Below are 17,568 nucleotides of genomic sequence, written 5' to 3' on the forward strand. Positions count from 1 at the left end.
TTCACTGGCTCTGGTTTCAGGGCTAGGGTGGGTTTCTTTGGCTGGCTCTGGTTTCAGGGCCAGGGTGGGTTTCTTTGGCTGTCCCTTTTACCCCACAGTGGTGACTTGTCCTTTCTCTTGTGGAAAGGGCTTCCATCTTGGACGTAAGCTCCAGGGTGACCTGCAGTTCACCTTTATTAACTCTCCCTTTGAAGCTCTTCTTAAAAATCTTTGCACAACCCAGCCCCTGTGCTGTGAGCAGGAAATGGCTGCTTTGCCTCCACTGTGATAGAGGAGAGGTCCATCTTGATTCTTTGCAAGAGTTCAGTGAACTCTTTCAAAGCCACAGAGAACTCTTTCATTACAAGATTTAATGCAGCCCAGGGTGCCCCATGAAATGCTAGGCTTAAGCTTTTGTCATTGGCATTAGACAGCCAGAAAATGTTCCTGTTGTATCATGGGCACTTGCTTTCACCTGTGAAGACCATCTTATAGATGAACAGAGTGGTCAACTGGGCCTGGGGATGTACCTTGATTAGCAGACTGGCCAACTGGGCCTGGGAATATACCTTGATTAGTAGACTAGCCAATTGGAGTTGGGAATGTACCTTGATTAGTAGACTACCCAACTGGAGTTGGGGATATGCCTTGATTAGTAAACTGGCCAACTGACTTGGGGGTGTACCTTGGTTAGTAGAGTGCCTGCCTAGCTTGCACAAAGCCTTGGGTTTTATCACAAACATGACATTAGTTTCATTATTGTGTAGCACGATTGGAGTCCCAGCATTTGGGAAGTGGAGGTAGTAGTAGAATCATCAGTTCAAGGTCATCTCCAGCTATGTAGCAAGTTAAAGTCCAACCAGGACTCTGTCTCAAAATCAGTAAATGAATGAACAAACCAAAAAACTCAAGAGTTGCCAACTGGACCATGCCTTATGGGAACCCACATGCTAAGTCTCTCTTGAGGGCTTCTTCAGTTATCCATAAAGAGAACCATCTTTAGCATGGTGTCCTGCATAGCATTCTTGATCAACAAGGTGCCATTTTAACTCCTCTTGGTAAATAGAATCTACCAGGCAAAGCTCAGGGACAGCCATCCTTCAGGCAGAGTTCCACTATCTCCTTATGTCATTCATCCTTACCTTCATACTAGGCCTTGGGGAAACTGCTTATTTGTCAATATCCAAGTCCACAAGCACATACCAAGCACCTTTCACAGTATGTACCTATTACTTGAGGACTATAAACTCCATGTAAAGCAGAGTGTCAACACATTTACTGTCTATTGTGAGGAAACCAAGACACATCACACTACATTCCACAAAAGACCTGTGGACAAACCTAGTATGTGTCACTAACTGCAAGGTCAAGAAGTTATGAACTTGGTACATGCCATCTAAACCAGGATTTGGAGCCTTTTACTCACTCTCTGAGGACCAGCGAGTAAAAATTTTAGGCTCTGTGGTCCAGATGGTCTCTGTCACAGGCACTCAAGTGTCCTGGTGTGAAAACAGTTTCAGATGATATGTAAATGAATGTGTGTGGCTGTGTGCCAATAAAACTTTATTTACAAAAACAGGCAGCAGGCTGGATTCAGCCCAGGTAAGGTTGCCAGAGTTAGCAAAGAAAAACTCCAAGCCTTCCAGTTGAGTGCAAATTTCAGAGAAATGGTAGACATATTTTTCGGCATGTCCCAAACATTGCAGGAGGTGCACACACACACAGGGTAGCTGCTGTTTTATCTGGCAGCCTTGAAGTCGACTGGCATCTGATTTGAATTAATGGATATTCTGAGCGGGTTTGTTAAAATGTTTGGCCTTGACCCCAATAATCTATGACTTGAGGGAAATCAAAGCAATTTTCCAACAAAGGCTAGAAAAAAGGGAACTGGATCTCAGAGATGAAGGAGATTTATCCAACAGAGACTGGGCAGGGACAGTTGGCCAAGGATGAGGCACTAGGTTCTCCCAGGCTTGAGGTCCTCATGCCTGAACTGGAGGGTCCTGGAGGCACCGACAGTACAGGCCCTGGGACTGCATGCCCCTCTGGTAAGTAGTGTACCTGCACACAAGGGGGCCCTGGCCATCTTCCTCAGAAAGCCCTCCTTGGCAATTGTTTGCTCACCACGTGTACCTTGTCTTCTCAAGGACAGCACAGGTTATTCTTGGAAATGGGCCAAATAAATGTTCAACCTTTCCACCATTCGGTAGGTCAGTTCCCAACAAATCCCAGAAGATGAGGGTGGGCCTTAGCGTCTCTGGCCTCATGTGCACACACAAAGCACACATGTGATTTAAAGATACCTACAGATTTAAATCATCTTTCTCTCTCAGGTCGTGAGGCAGAATGCAATCAACCTTTTCACTCAATTCTAAAGTAGCACGAGTGGCCCAGGACAAGTGTCCCAGGGAGTTGAGACACAGATGTGGTGTCAGAAGGAGCGCTTGGTCCTAGCTCCCACATGTACTTGCTATCTGAAATGTCTTAGAGTCTCCCTTCCCTGTGACCACCCTGGGCATGAGTCATGTCGTCATGTTCCTCACTGATAACAGAGATCGCCTAGCACAGCTTTAGGCACACAACATTCCTAGGAGTGCATGGCTGGTAGGGCCGCACACAGCTCTTGATCTCCCACAAGCAGGTGGTGTGCACTGTGCGCAGCATTCTGTTCAGGTAATCCAGGGAGCAAGATTCCTGGGATGCAGTGGCACTGACTGACCAAAGGGAAATCCCTGGAGCACACACAGCAGAGAATTAAGAGACAGATGCCAAGTGAGGCGTGGGTAGAGAACCTTGGACTTGTTCATCATCTTCCATGGGCTCGTCACTAAACCAGCTTTTTAGGACACCTTGCCTTCTTTGAGAGGCGAATGTGTCACCCACCTAACTCCATGATGAAGGAAACACCAAAAGCAGTTCAAAAATCTCAGATAGCTAATACTTAAAAACTAAATCTCAATCCTTTCTTTCCTCCTAGATACCTACAACAGAGTCCTTTTGGATGTCCGGTGAAACCTTTAAATTTTAAAGCGAGTGGCAGAGGAATGCTTGACCACTGCAGCCCCTTAGCAAGGCTTGAGCTTGTGGCTGAGTTTTCCATGGCTGTTCAAAGACAATCCAAGGCTTTGTCCACTCCAGAGATAGTGATGCTGGGGAATGTAAAACATTTGGACTTCCTTGTTTGACTTTCTGCCAGTCTTCTCTCCCTATTGCATTCTTCAAAGGATGAAGGGCACATTAACAAACTCCCCCAGTGGTGACAATTAGGGGCAATTTGTGAACTAAAATTCACAGTGCCTTATTGCTTTGGAGCTCACAGCCTGCCACTCCAATCTCCTGGAAATCCATGCTTAAGGTGAAGCCACCTGTTGGAAGGATTTTCTGCATTGCCCACTTGTCTCTTCAGTGGTGAGCTGCAACACGGTGGGGCTTAGAGAAGAGATTCAAGTCCCATTGAGCCACACGTGGTGGACACTCACTTCCAGTTACAAATTATAAGGTTCTTAACTAGCTTTTGATTTTTTCCAGATACAAATACAGAACCCAAATGAGAGACTAGGTAAATCTTGTGTCTTTTTTTTCTCACTAAAATATCCTTTTATTTATAAAAATAAAACATATTGAAATACCAACAAAAGACAATGAAGAAAACAGTGACAGAGGTCATCTTTAAGAAGTAAAAAAAAAAAAAACAGGGCTGGTAGCGGCTTCATTCCCCCTTTTTCTGTGATGAATATGTTAATTTTAGAACCAGGAAAGAAAAGCTAGTGACTAACTCCGAGATTTTCTGCTGATATTTTGAACGTCTAATAAAGCATTCTTTGTTGACATTCTACAAATGATACCATCCCATAATGCCCCCAATTTTCTCTTCTTGTGGTGACAGTTTATGTATCTTTTTGGCTTCTGAGAGCTTTGTTATTTCTGGAGGATTTTCCAAAGGCACTTGCTGGCCTTCCGTGTGAGATCTTAGGTATCCTTGATGTATTTGTTTACCCCTCCCCCTTCAGTGTAAACAATCAGCACTAAAGTGTCATCTCCTGAGATACCAAATTTCTTAAAAACCTCTGAAATATTATTATTTGGGGAGAGATTGGAGATAATTTCAGTAGGCAGAGTTCTAGTCTTCATTTTTCCCCAAGTTTGTAGAGATGAATGGCTTTGTTCACTACTACAAGTATCTGCAATGGATTGACAACCACATTAGGGTTTATCAATGAACCCACCATACATCCTTCCATGGCCTTTTTTCTCAAGTCTCCTGCATTTTTTTTTGCGTCTTTAAACACAACAGAAGGTCACCCTGCATTGAGGAAACAGGTCCAACTGCTGTGATAACTTTATGTTATAGACAAGGAGGAGTCCAGTACAATCCTGTCCTCAGGAAGTTAGAAGAGAAGGGTCAGAAGTTCAAGGTTGGAGGAGGTGGGGACCAAGAGTCTTTATAGTCTAGACAATGACATCAGTCTCCCTTCCATCTCAGAAAAATGTTTCACTAAAATATTTTATTAAGTTACTTTTGGTGATAGGGGAGTTTAGCTAGTTGTCTTTTTTATCTCTTTTCTTTTATTCAAAAAAAGTATTTTTCATATAACATGTTTTGATCATGTTTTCCCCTGTGCTACCTCCAGACCTTCCCCATCTCCCTACCCATCCAACTTTATTTCTCTCTCTCCCTTAAAAATCCCATTAAACCTCAAAAATAAAAACAATAAGAAAAAAATGCCCAAACGAAATAAAACAAAAGGCACCCCCCTCCAAATGGACCCCATGGAACCAATTCTGTGTTGACCAACTACACCTGGGCATGGAAATCACCCAGGAGTGTGGTTGATATACCCAGTGACACTCCATTGGAGAAAACTGTTTATCCTCTTCCCAGCAGTTACCAATTGCAAATACTTCTTGGTTAGGGGTGGGACTTTGTTTCTACCTCCCCCTCTCAGTGCATGGACCCTGTCTGGCTTGAACCTGTCTGTGCAGGTCTTGTGCATGCTACCATAGTCTCTGTGAGTTCAGATGTGCATCTGTCCTGTTGTGTCCAGAAGACACTGTTTCCTTGGACTCATCCACTACTTCTGGCTCTTATATTCTTCCACATAGGTCCCTGAGCCTTGAGTGGTAGAGAGCTTAATGAAGACTGCATATTCAGGACTATGTGCTCCAAATCTTCTCACACTCTGCATATTGTCCAGTTGTGGGTTGCTGTGTTAATTCCCAAATACTGCAAAAGCAGCTTTTCTGATGGTTGAGTGAGTCACTAATTTATGGGTATAGCAGAATGTCCTTAGGATTCATTTTATTGCTATATTCCTTCAGCAGAGTAATAGTAGTAGGTGATAGTGATGCTGCCCTAGGCCTGTGACTTCTGTAGTCTCAGGTTCATGGCCACTTTAGCAGTGTTAGGTATGGGTTCCATCTCATGGAGTGGGTCTTAAGTCTTAAATTTTAAAAAGTGATTGGTTACTCCCACACCATGTGTGCCATTATTGCTCCGGTATATCCCACAGGCAGGTTGCTGTTGTAGCCTTCAGGGTTGGTAGCTGGGTGATATTGTGGATTAACCTTTCTCCTCTGGTAGCATGCAGAGTGCCTGTTAGCATCATGAATGCTAGTCAGTAGGGGGGAAGCTTCTAATTTGACACCAGCTTGATTTCTCTGTGTTTGATGACCTAAGTCAGTGTTGCATTCAGTAGCAATAGGAACTTGCTATCAGATTGTTGAAAACAACTAATAGCCTGTGATGTTTAGGGGAGTCAATGGGACCCCTTTTGCCAGTGACTCAATAAGATGTAACCTATTCCTCGAACTAGAGGCTTTATTTTGGTGGCAGAAGATGTCTAGTTGGGACATTGTCTCTCCACTTATACGATGACTCCATATAAATTTGTTTCAAATATGTATATATTTTAGAAGGCTTCTACAATAGTAGGTTTCCATGTATTTTCAAAAGCCCTTTATTGTTAGTTTTTCTTCTCCGTATTTCCTTTTTTACCCTCTCTCCAATTCCCCTCCTCATTTAATTCTTCAATTCTAGACTTCCCTTTGTCTCTCCATCTCCATATCAATATGTTCTATTTTCCCTTCTGTGGGAGACCATCTACTCCCCTCATGTCCATTACTAAATACCAAACCTAACCTCTGTGGTTATTCAGATTGTAGCACACTTGTCAAAAGCTTAAAAGCTAGTGTTCAAATGTAAGAGAAAACATGCAATATTTGTCTTTTGGGGCGTGAGTTACCTCATTCAGGATAAAGAAGTCATGTGTCTTGACAGGACAGTAGCTGCCTAAGAAATCCATGAATCATCAAGTCCAACAAGTGTTTATTCATGTAATTGGCAGAACACTAGAATCTAAAAGTATATAATGACCCACCACATCTAGGACCAGCACTCCTCTGAGTGGGGATTTCAGTGAGATTTTCTTTCCTCTGAGGCTCCATGGTATCATGGCCTTTCACACCTGGGCTATGGGCTACATTAACATTACCTCCCCGTGACACTTATCTTGTATATTTAGTTGGCTGGCAGTCTCATGCTAATGAGATAGCATACTGCCAGGTTCTGTTCTGAGAAGCCTCCGACTTAAGCACAGTTAATTCCTCTTTGAGATCCTTGATCACTGATGTTGCAAGATCAAATAACCAACTAATTAAAATCAATGTCCACCTTCCATTGAAGTCATTATGGGCCCTCCCCTGAGGAAGTGGTTTTCTGAATTTGCAATCTGTGGGGAATACTTTTTCCGCCTCAGATCACATGAGTGAGAGAATGGGGAGCCCAAGGTTCTTGTTTCTTTTCTGTGTCAAAGGAAATTGTTATCACTTGAATATTTTGTTTTCCCAGCTGTACAACCCACAGATGCATGGCTTGCATCATGCATGCTAAAGACCCCTCTGTGCAGCAATGTGCAACAATGTTGCAGGCACATGTGTTAATGTTCATAAAAGCTTTCGGGAAAACAGCCAGTTTGCATTTGTGATGGTGATTGCCAGTGGTTTTGCTGAAGTTGTCCTTCAGGTTGGTATGTGAGAAGGTGTATGTGCATGCTCGTGGAGTGCATGAGTGTGTGTGTGTGTGTATGTGTGTGTGTGTGTGTGTGTGTGTATTTGTGTATGTGTGTGTGTATGTCTATCTGTCTGTTCTCAAGGGTGGGTCCAGAAAGGAGTCAGAGCATAGAGAGGCCAGGAAGAGTTGGAGCCAGGTTTCTAGAGGTTCATTGCTGGTGGGCCCTGGGAGGAAGTGGAGTGCTGTCAACCCTGCCACACATCCCTGGAATGGACAGAGCCTAGCATGTGTGTGGAAGCAGGTGTTTGGGATCCAAGAAAGAGACATAAATGAGTCTCAGATACTTAGAACCTATAGCTCATTGGAGTGTTATGCATGGCTAGAAAGGGCTGGAGAAGACAGGACTCATGAAGCCTGTGTGGAAGCAGCCAGCCACTCCACAGTGATTTTTCACATGCCCAGGAGCAGCTGCTGCTGTGATAGAAGGCTATGAGGATCAGTGACTATGATCCCCATATCCAGTCAATCTTATATGTCACCTGAGGTCCAAGGGAAGGTCAAGCTGACTGAAACTGTGTTTCATCTACCTTGAAAGAATGGGAGCCTGAAATAGAAAGTACATTGAAATCCACAAACAAACAAATGGAATGTATCTCTCATGCACCTGAGCCCTGGGAGTGAGATGCACACTTTGGCTCCTCCACAGATGGACTTCTGAGTCTTTCTAGAGAGTTCATTGTTAGAGTCAGTCCCATAAACAGAAAGATAGAAGCGAACAAGAAATAAGGGAGGGTGGAGATTCCTGACACACTGCTAAGCTTTAAGTTGACTTGTTCAGCACACTTCCTCCCACACTCCCAGGAAGACAGTGGGCCAGCATGCAAGACACTCTTTTAGTATAGCAGCCTCTGCCTTGGTGCCAGACAGCAAGCCACAGCCCATCTGTAAAACTCAGGCTTGTCCTAGCAGCTGTGAGAGGACACTCCGGGGTTAGCTAGCTATGATTCTGATGTGGAGGCTTTCTGGAAGGCATGTGGGTGGTGCCTTACAAGTTAAAACATTTGCTTACTACATATTCCTGCAGCCTCACCCAGAAGGAAGAAAAACTGTACAGACATCCATGTGGGTCAGTCACAGGGGCTATTTTCACAACAGAATGGGAAATGGCATGGTTGCCTGTCAACAGGCAGATGTGTGTGTGTTAATCTGGTAATTAGCATGATGGCATATAAGTTAATAGATAGGAAAGAATGACTTATACCACCAGATATAAGTTTATCTTGAAAATGTCATGAGGAGAATGAGCCAGATGTCACTTAAGTCAGATGGTTGCTAATGATGACAGTATATACATGATGAATACTGGTACTCAGATGATTCTTCTTTTCATCGTCTAGGAGCTTAGCCCAGGGAATGGGGCCACCCACAGTGGGCAGATCTTCTCACTTCAATTAACCTAATCAAAACAGTCTTCTCTGTGAATATCCAGAGGCCCATCTCCTGGATGACTCTAGAGTTTATCAAGTTGACAACTGAGATGAGCCATCACATTCACTGAACCGAGAATGTGCTGTTTCAGCTGCACTGGGAGACCAGTAAGCTGGATCTGCCTTTCTCTATCTCCCAGCATTGGACTACAGACGCTGCCACACTTGGCCTTTTATGTAAGTGTTGAGAATCCCAACTCCAGTCTTTATGCTTTCACAACAAACACTTTACCTATTAAGCCCTCTCCTTATGCCAGACCATGTTTGTTTGTTTGTTTTTTGTCTTTGTTTGTTTCTTCCTTTTCTTGCAGTACTCCAGCAGATCTGAACAGTGACACCTGTTGTGTACAGCGAATCATGAGGAAGAAGAACAAGCAGAAAGACCCTGCAAGAGATGTCTGTAGGCACCAGGCTGAACTTGCTAAGTTTGTTCACGCAGAATGGTAGACAGAAGCTGCACAGAACTAATCTGTGATTTATTAATTCAGAGGAAAGGGACTTGTATACAGGACTTCGCTCACAGTTAGTGACAGATACATTTCTTTTCCTCTTAAGAAACTTATTCAAGCAGCCAGATCATAACAAAAGAGTCACATGATGAACTTGGGACTGGAGCTGTGGACATGGTCTGGCTTATCACAGCAATACCCTACTCCTAGTACCAACTTCTGTATTAATTAGGGTTCTATTGCTGTAAAGAGACACTATAACCATGGCAACTCCTATAAAGGAAACACATTTAATTGGCATGGCTTACATTTTCTGAGGCTTAGTCCATTATCATCTTGGTGCAGCATGGTAGAATGCAGGCAGATTTGGTACTGGAGAAGGAGCTGAGAGCCCTATATCTTGACCCACAGGCAAGAGGAAATGATCTGAGACACTAGACATGGCTTGAGCATATATAAGGCCTCAAAGCCCACCCCCACAGTGACACACTTCCTCTAGTAAGGCCATACCTATTTCAACAAAGCCACACCTTCTAATAATGCCACTCCCTATGAACTTATAGGGGCCGATTACATTCAAACCACCACATCATGTGAACAGGTTACTCTCCTGACAAGTGTGCACTCCAGGCTGCTGTCATGGGGTGATTTTTTTCCTTGACAGTTTAGCAACAATTGCAACTTCAGGTGGGCATAACCCAGACTGCTCATACAGGATGATGCTGCAGTGTGGCTACATGTGCTTGTGGCCTTTTCCAAAGATCCCTCCCCACAACTCCCCCTGCCCCCCGCCCCATTACAGAGCTCTACTCTGGACTCTAGAGGCAATGCTCGGTGCCTGCTACACCCTAGAACAGCAGCATTCATCACCACCGTGTTTTGTCTCTGGTGAATTTGCCATGACTCTAGATTCTCAAACTTGAAGACATCAAAGTGTCACCCACACCAGGAACTTCAGGATGTCATGTAAAACAAATGTCTCTTTAAACAAATCTGGAGGTAAAGATGTGCCTAATGTTACAGGAAACAGTATTTCTGATAATGTTTCAGCCCTGACAGAGGTACCTGGGCTGGTCAGCAAGGAGAAGAGCAGCCATTTTCTTCCAGAAGGTGCAGCCACCCTGCAGACCCCATCCCCCCCACACCACACACTTACCACTCCCAGGAACAGACTCAGGATAAAATTAAACTGTTCTTCAGTTGGCAGTTCCTGGCACAGGTGACTAGGGCATGGACAGTATTAGACTTGGCGAACTAGAGGTGTGTGTGTATGTCCATCTCTGTGCAGGGAGAGAGTAGTGAGGCCTCCTTCTTTTCCTGGGTCCTCTTGGGCAGGGGCAGGGCACCATCTTGACTTGGACATCCCGGGCTGGTAGAGACAATCAATCAGACACAATGTCCCTGACATCCCTCTCTTAAGTGAACACTTGAGAAATTCAGTGCTGTAAGCTTTCCTATGGGTTTTCTGGATGGGGTGTCTGGAGCTCCACTTGTGTCCACTTTTCAGAGCTCTTAGGAACAACTGTCCAATGATTTCTCACTGACACAGAAGGAGAAACAACTCCTTAATCAGGACTTCTTTCATTTCCACAAGGACGGCTACATGCTGGCTTGGTCACAGTAAGGGTGGAACAGGAAGGGACCTTCTGTTGTACAGTTATTACATCTGAGGATCTGATCATGAAAAATGGAAGAACAACACAGAGGACTCACCATTGGTCTTAGGACAACCCCTTGAAGGTGTGCTGTTTACATCAGTGACTTTACACAGTATTACTCTGTGACTGTTCATAGCTCAAATGACGATGATGCAGCCACAGCCTCTGCTGCAGTGAGCACACAGCTTCACCTGCCTTCCCTGCGGGTTGCATTTCTGCATAGCCTTTGCAACCACAGAACAGTCCATTCTGTACCCAGGGTAGTATTGCTACCAGGTGATTGGGTGACTGTTTCTTCTTATTGGGCACATGGTGACTTTTATTTCCAATATTCAGTCCTATGCAATGGTTTGGTAGTTTCCTGTTCCAGCAGGCAGAATAACCAGTCTCAGTCCATTCCACCCTCGTCTTCATCCTCCTCTCCCTCTCCCACCAGAGCCCAGCTCTTGTCTTTTATTGCAATACTTAGCAGACTAAACTCTTCCCTCATCCCTAGGGATGGTCACCTGGCTGAGGTTTTTGCCTCTGGCCTTTGTGATAGGCCCCCGGAATCTATTGGGGAGACTGGAGTTCTGTTAAATTCCTAATAGTGTTGAATTGCCACACACCTCCCTCCCCCGCCCCCATCCCCCACCGTCAAATATGTCCAAGCCTTAGTTCTCTACCTATGAATGTGGCCTCATTAGGAAGTAGGGTTATTACAGGTGCAATTAAGATGAGTCATCCACAGACGACAGTTTAGCTTCTACATTCATGTCATCAGTGTTGTGTGTGTGTGTGTGTGTGTGTGTGTGTGTGTGTGATCCTGACTGAAGCAGGATGGAAGCATAATAAATATTTTGCAGTTCTCCAGAACACCTTATGTCACTAACAAGCACACACAGCAGCCACTGCCAGCTTCCCCTGGGCTGGACAGGTGAAGAGCCAAGTCACCCTTCCTGCTTCTCAGCTGTGCCATCTCTACTGGGTGAGAATAGGGAAGAAGAGAGATGCCCTACTCCTGACCCCATTTCTAAGCCACTTACTGTCCTAGGTCCTGACTATTGTTGGCTCTCCACAGGTTTCTCAGGTCCTGGATTATCTATCTGCATCTCACACTTTCCGCTGTCCCACCTGCATCCCATTCTCCTCTCCATCCCACCTTCCTGTTCATCCCACCTGCACCCTACCTATCCTCTACCCGACCCACACTCCACCCTCACCTCAGTCCCCCTTGTGTCCCATCTTCCTATCTATTCCACATACATCCCAACCCTTCCCACCTCCCCACCTGCATCCCACCCCCAGCATCCTAGCCTGCCTTCTTCCTGGCCTAAAGCACTGTCTGTCTGTTTTTCTATCCCAAGTTGCAAAGTTGGAAAGGTAGCTATGGATGAAAGGCTCTGAGCCTGAGCCAAGACTGCTCCCAGCCAGATGTGTAGACTTGAGTTGGCTAGTTGTGAGGAGGTGACCATTCACAGGGTGTATTTGGTGGGAAGGACAATGGGCTATGGGAGGAATTAAATTCATATAAGGCTGCTTGTATACCATGTACTTTAGAACTATATGTGTGCGTATAGTCTTTGTAGACTGGTTATTGACAGTCTTTTTTTTTTTAATTTTAAAGTGTAGGGAGAATGAAGCTTGCTTTTCAGTTATGTAAACAAACTGTGCTTCTTGCCAGGAAAATAAAGAGAAAATACAGAGAACAAAGCTTCTTCTTTATGCATTTTGGAGTCCTCACTCTGCAGACAGTTTAGGCTGGATCTAGTCTTGTGTAGGAGCCCAGTGCATATACAGCTCAGGTCTTGCCACACAGTAGAGGACTCTGGAGGCGGAGCAAACTTGATGAAAAAAAGGGAAACTCAAGTTGAAGTTAAACAGTCTATCTGTGCTGTGGTTTGGAGATGAAAAGCCGGTAGAAGTTATTATTGTCGCTCTCGTGAATAATGGATGAGCTCTGGAGGCCAAGCAAAGCTTTTCCACCACAGAGTCCAAGGTCCCTTACCTTCAGGTACAATGATCTGTGGCCTGTTCTTGCGGTTTACTGTGCAGTGGGTTCCAGTGGAGCTGGAAGTGAGGCCAAGGAGCTTTTGCAATGCTGAGAGCCGGAGGTGCCCCCATCAGGCTAGGTGTGGCCCATTGTGGGTCCTTTTGAAACTCTCTCTTGGAAAACATTCTACATTCAGTTGGGCTCCCGTACGTGCTCTGAGGGCTAGGGCAGAGCTGGAGACAATAGGAAGAGCTGGAAGATAGACCAAGTGGCTCCTCCCCAGGAAACCAGATGGTGTGGAGAAAGCCGGGGCTCAGAGAGCTCATGGGAGGAGGGCAGGAAAGGTGTTTGCTAACCATAGTCTCAGCAAGGACAGGTGGGCTCAGAGTCTCAGGACCAGATTTTGAGTGGCTCACAAGCAATAGCACTGCTCTGGATAGAAAGTCCCTTACTGTTTCTAGAAGGTGGCCAGTGATGCTGTGTTTTGTTGTGATTTATGATGGAGAACTGTGATCACTGAGAAAAACTGGCAACAGAGAGCTCCTAACACACAGTTTGGGGTGGCTGTGCTGTCTTCCACTTGGGGAAGCCTTTAGACACTGATGTTCTGGAAGAATCAACCCATCCAGCCTCTTCTTTGAAAGGTCCCGTGGATCTCAGCTGAACAAGAGTACTTGGACCTCAGCATTCATCCACGAGACCTGTCCTTTCATGGATGTTTATTCATTCCTGATGGAATTGGGGTCTGGGGATGATGAAAATCACTGTGAGAATCACTGTTGCCTCATGGTTACACCCTGACTTGGCACTGTCCCTATAGCCATGCTAGCACAAGGGTATCCAGCTGTTGAGACTGCACACATCCTCCAGTCAAAGAGCCCTGGGGATAGAAAGTCACGGGAACAAGTGAGGATCTTATTTTCCTGGATGCTAATGCTCTGTGGTTCTTTCTTTCCCCCATCCTGAAGCACATGAAGACCTCTGGTCCCTAAGTTCCCTGAATAATTAGCTGTCTTGTCTTGTCTTTCTTCTGGTCCAGCCAGGAGAAAGAGCAAGAGTCCCACCTGGGCCATTGGAGTCTTGAGGGCACCAACAGTTTTGTTCTTGGTGAAAATCAGTTGATCTGTGCACTGAGATGGGCCTGAGTCCTGTGAGGCCTCCTGGAATCCTAATTCAGGTTGGACAGCCACAGACATGGGAGCCAAGGGGAGGGTAAGCAGGCACCCATTCTTCTCTGCACTATGGAGGCGTCAAATACAGACATCACAACAGCCTCAGAGCTGTCCACAGCAAAGCAGGGAGTCTGATCCTCCCTTAGTGTGGCATGCAGCTTGGGGCACTTCTCAAGCCTGTGACTCTGGACCAAAAACAAACACATGAAGAAGAGGCTGGAAGAAGCTGGCGCAACAGAAACAGGTGGTCTGATGCTCCTAACTGACAACACAGTGGAAATGAGTCTGTGAATCATTTCTTACCCCATCCCCCAACAAGGGGGCAATGTGGATGTTCATGTTTCTCAGCTATGGAAATGGAGGCAAAGGATTAATTAACTGCTCTTTGTCTCTTTACTTGCAAGAGATTCAAGCCTCCATAACACCCTGCTTCCAGCTTCTTAGGATGGGGTATTCAGCAATGAGGAACCAGGTCTGGCCAGCTATGGGTCCCCATACAGACCAGCCTGAGATCCCCCCTGAGATTAGGGCGTCCACGACAAGGATGCTGAGGCCTGAGTGAGGGTGCAGACACACCCCACTCTGTAGCTCTGCTCCACTTGCTTCTGTGGGAACACACTAAGTTTTAGCACAGCATGCCTGAGACAAACAGTATATCCACCCAGCAGACTCAGACTGCTCATGTGTGTGGGGAAGGCTCTGTGATTCCTGAAGAAATCCATCTGATAAGAGGTTCATGCACACACCCCAGTGTTTTAAGGGGTGTCTGGTGAAGTGTCACTGGGCCCTGACTGTTCTCCAGGGCACAATTCCCCTGTGCAAGGGTAAAACAAAGTTCTGAGCCTCACAGCTCTGTCTTGGGGTCTTGCTTCCGGTGTGTGGCTTGAGCAAGCTGGTCAATTCTGGAAGTGTTAGGCTTCTTTTCCTTAAAATATGAACAGTGAAACCCAGCTCCTGTGTTGCTGAGGATGAAATGAAATAATATCCAAAGCACTTACCATGGCACCTTATATTTATAAAGTAGGCCCTTCATGAATGTTATCTGCCATTCTTAATTTTTCTTTTTATTCTTATTAATAAAAGTCCATCCTTTAAATAAAGGTCAATTTAATCTCATTCAGCCACCACGGGAGAAGTTTAGATCCAGGCTCAGTGACTTACACAGGCTACTTGGAGTTGCCTGTGCCCTCCTAGCCCAGGTACTTGGCTTCAGTCGATGAATGAAGTCAGAATTAATAAGAACTGGCAGCACTTTCTTCCTCTGAGTATTAACAGTTTTGAGAAAATGGTTGAACCGTTCTTGCATTTACTAATTAGATGGGCCACACTCATCTATATTTCAGGTGCTCCAACTCCTCTCCCTGTAATGAAGATAATAGCATGTGGGGGATCAAGACCCGAAGGTATGATTGAGTGGCCCACTGTGAAACCGCTTGGCCAAGCAGGGCTGCATCCTGGGAAGGCACCGCTTCTCTACCTTCTGGTGATTAGCAGCTGATTTATCTCCTCACCTTCCCATTTCCAGCTTGATAGATCTGCTGGTTATTACTTTTAGCTACTTCTCCAGCCAGCTGGGGTTGGGTATGTCATCCCATCTTCTTGTTCACACTGGTGCCTCAGAGTGGGGTCTTCAATCTGATAGGAGCACTTTGGAAAGCATGTCTGTCTCCTTAGCTCTTAAGGACAGGTACAGTCCTCTGACCAGTCGTCAGGTCCACTGATCAGCATGATTGTTTAGCACAACACAAACCAACCATTGTGAGGAGCATGATGCTCAAATCCCAGTGTCTTGACTTAGGGAAATTACTCATTGCCTATGTAAGCTTGCAAGGCTGTGTCCCTGGGTGTGGAGGCTGGGCTTCCTGTGGAGTTCAGAGATGATTTCTCATCCTCTTAATTTCTGAGGTTTTGTAGCAGCTCACATGTCAGTCTGCAGACAGCGATAAAAGCTCAGAGAGAATGTGCACACACTTAAATACCTGGCTGTGTGTGCCATGTACCACTGCTCTTTAACTGCCACATGGCCACTGGACATAGCCACCTCCCAGCAACAACACATTCAGTAGAAGGAGCATATTTTGGTGGCACCTAGTCTGTCTCCAGGTCAATGGTCTTCAAAGTGAGAGACTGTATCTCAGGGTCACCTCTCTCTTTCTTCTCACCTGTAGTGCACCCACTGCAGAGGTCTCTATGGCTGAATTCCACTCCCCCCATTCAGGTCCCATTTCAGAGGCATCCTCAAATGGTCTCTCCTCCCCTCCTACACCAGTACTCTCTAATGCACCCTGTTTCACAGTCTCAGAGCATTTTACATCACTATTCAGATTATGCCAATCATCTTTTAGTTTTGATATATTATCTTTCTCTCTGAATCGTTTAAATTCTCTTAGGGTGCTCTAAAATCTCAAAATATTGTTTTGGCCACAGTGAGCATGTGATAAATATTTATTACACAGATGAGTGAGCCTATGGTTGAGTGGATAGAGGCAGCTAAGTGAGTGAGTGGATGGATGAATAGACAAGTAGATAGGAGGATAGACAAATGGATGAGTGGATGGATGGATGGATGGGTGGATGGATGGATGGATGGGTGGGTGGATGAGTAGATGAGTGGGTAGGTAATTAGGTAGCCTTATAGAAAGGAGGTAGTATAGGTAAATAAATGGACAGAGTAAATGGAGGCATGGGTGGAAGTATATAAGGACAGGAGGTTGAGGGATGGGTGAATGGAAGGATGGCTGGTTGGTTGGCTGGCTGGGTTGGTGGATAAATGGTTATGTAGGTGGATGGATGAAAAAGAGGGAGAATGGGTGAGTGGATGTGTGCATGGAAAGAGGGTAGATAGAGTAATGGGTAGGTTGATATATGGATGAGTGGGAAGGGTGGATGGAGGGTTAGATCACAGATATTGCTGTCTGACATATGAGGTAAAGCTGGAGAACTGTTTGTATTAGTTTTGTGTCAAGAATGGTATAATGTGAACATATCTGTCCTTAACCTTCAGGTTTCTGACATGAGGAAGGCAGGAAATGTCAGCTGCATGTATCCTCTGATGAACCCTCCCCTCCCTTTCACTTGCCTGCCACACTGCTTACCAAATTAGAACTCAGTGTCATGGGACTTCTAAAAGGATTGCATTTTCTTGGTTAAGTTATCATACAAATCAGAAGGAAGATGCATTAATAACAATTTGATCTTTTGATTAGCATTTTATTTTGCATGACTGGGAATTAAACCCAGGGCTTCCAGCATGGTAAGTAAGTACTTTACTGAAACAGCTATCCTGAGTAGCATTTTTCTAATTCTTCTTCAGTGTGATGTGTCTAGAACAGAGTTCTGCTGAGAGGCACTGAGGTTGCAATGTGGGAGGCAAGGAGTCTTAGAACTTAGATCATGTCTAACTGTTGAGAAGCACTGCTGATGCTCAGAGATGGAGACAGCAAGGCTGTGGGTGGCTGAAGGATGGGTGGAGGGATCAAGACCCCAGCTGTGCCTGACATTTCATGACTCCAGCTAAACCAAACTTAGCCGCAGCTTGCTTACTCATCTGGAGGCTGAGAGGCATTGGTTCATTAGACTACCTGTTCTTTTTAATATTTGTGAGACAGAAAAGAAAGTACAGAGAGAAATGGAAGCAAGATTTTCTTTTTATTTCCTTTTTTGATTTTTGGAAATTTCATACATGTATATAATATATCTTAGTCATACTCACATTCTGTCCCTCCTTTCAACCCCTGGTCCCTCTAACACTTCTCCCTCCTAATTTCATATATTCTTTTTCTTTTTATAAACCACTGAGTCCAATTGATGCTGAGCATATGTATGGGTATAAGGTCATCCAC

General features: G+C 45.1%; 1 pseudogene; it reads right to left on the reverse strand.

Annotated features, from left to right (window-relative positions):
* Nucleotides 1-3,750: 3,750 nt before the first annotated feature.
* Nucleotides 3,751-4,621, reverse strand: LOC131906290 (EKC/KEOPS complex subunit Tprkb-like; annotated as a pseudogene).
* Between the last annotated feature and the right edge of the window lie 12,947 nt (nt 4,622-17,568).

This window comes from Peromyscus eremicus, chromosome 3 (genome assembly GCF_949786415.1).
Source record: "Peromyscus eremicus chromosome 3, PerEre_H2_v1, whole genome shotgun sequence".
NCBI lineage: Eukaryota > Metazoa > Chordata > Mammalia > Rodentia > Cricetidae > Peromyscus > Peromyscus eremicus.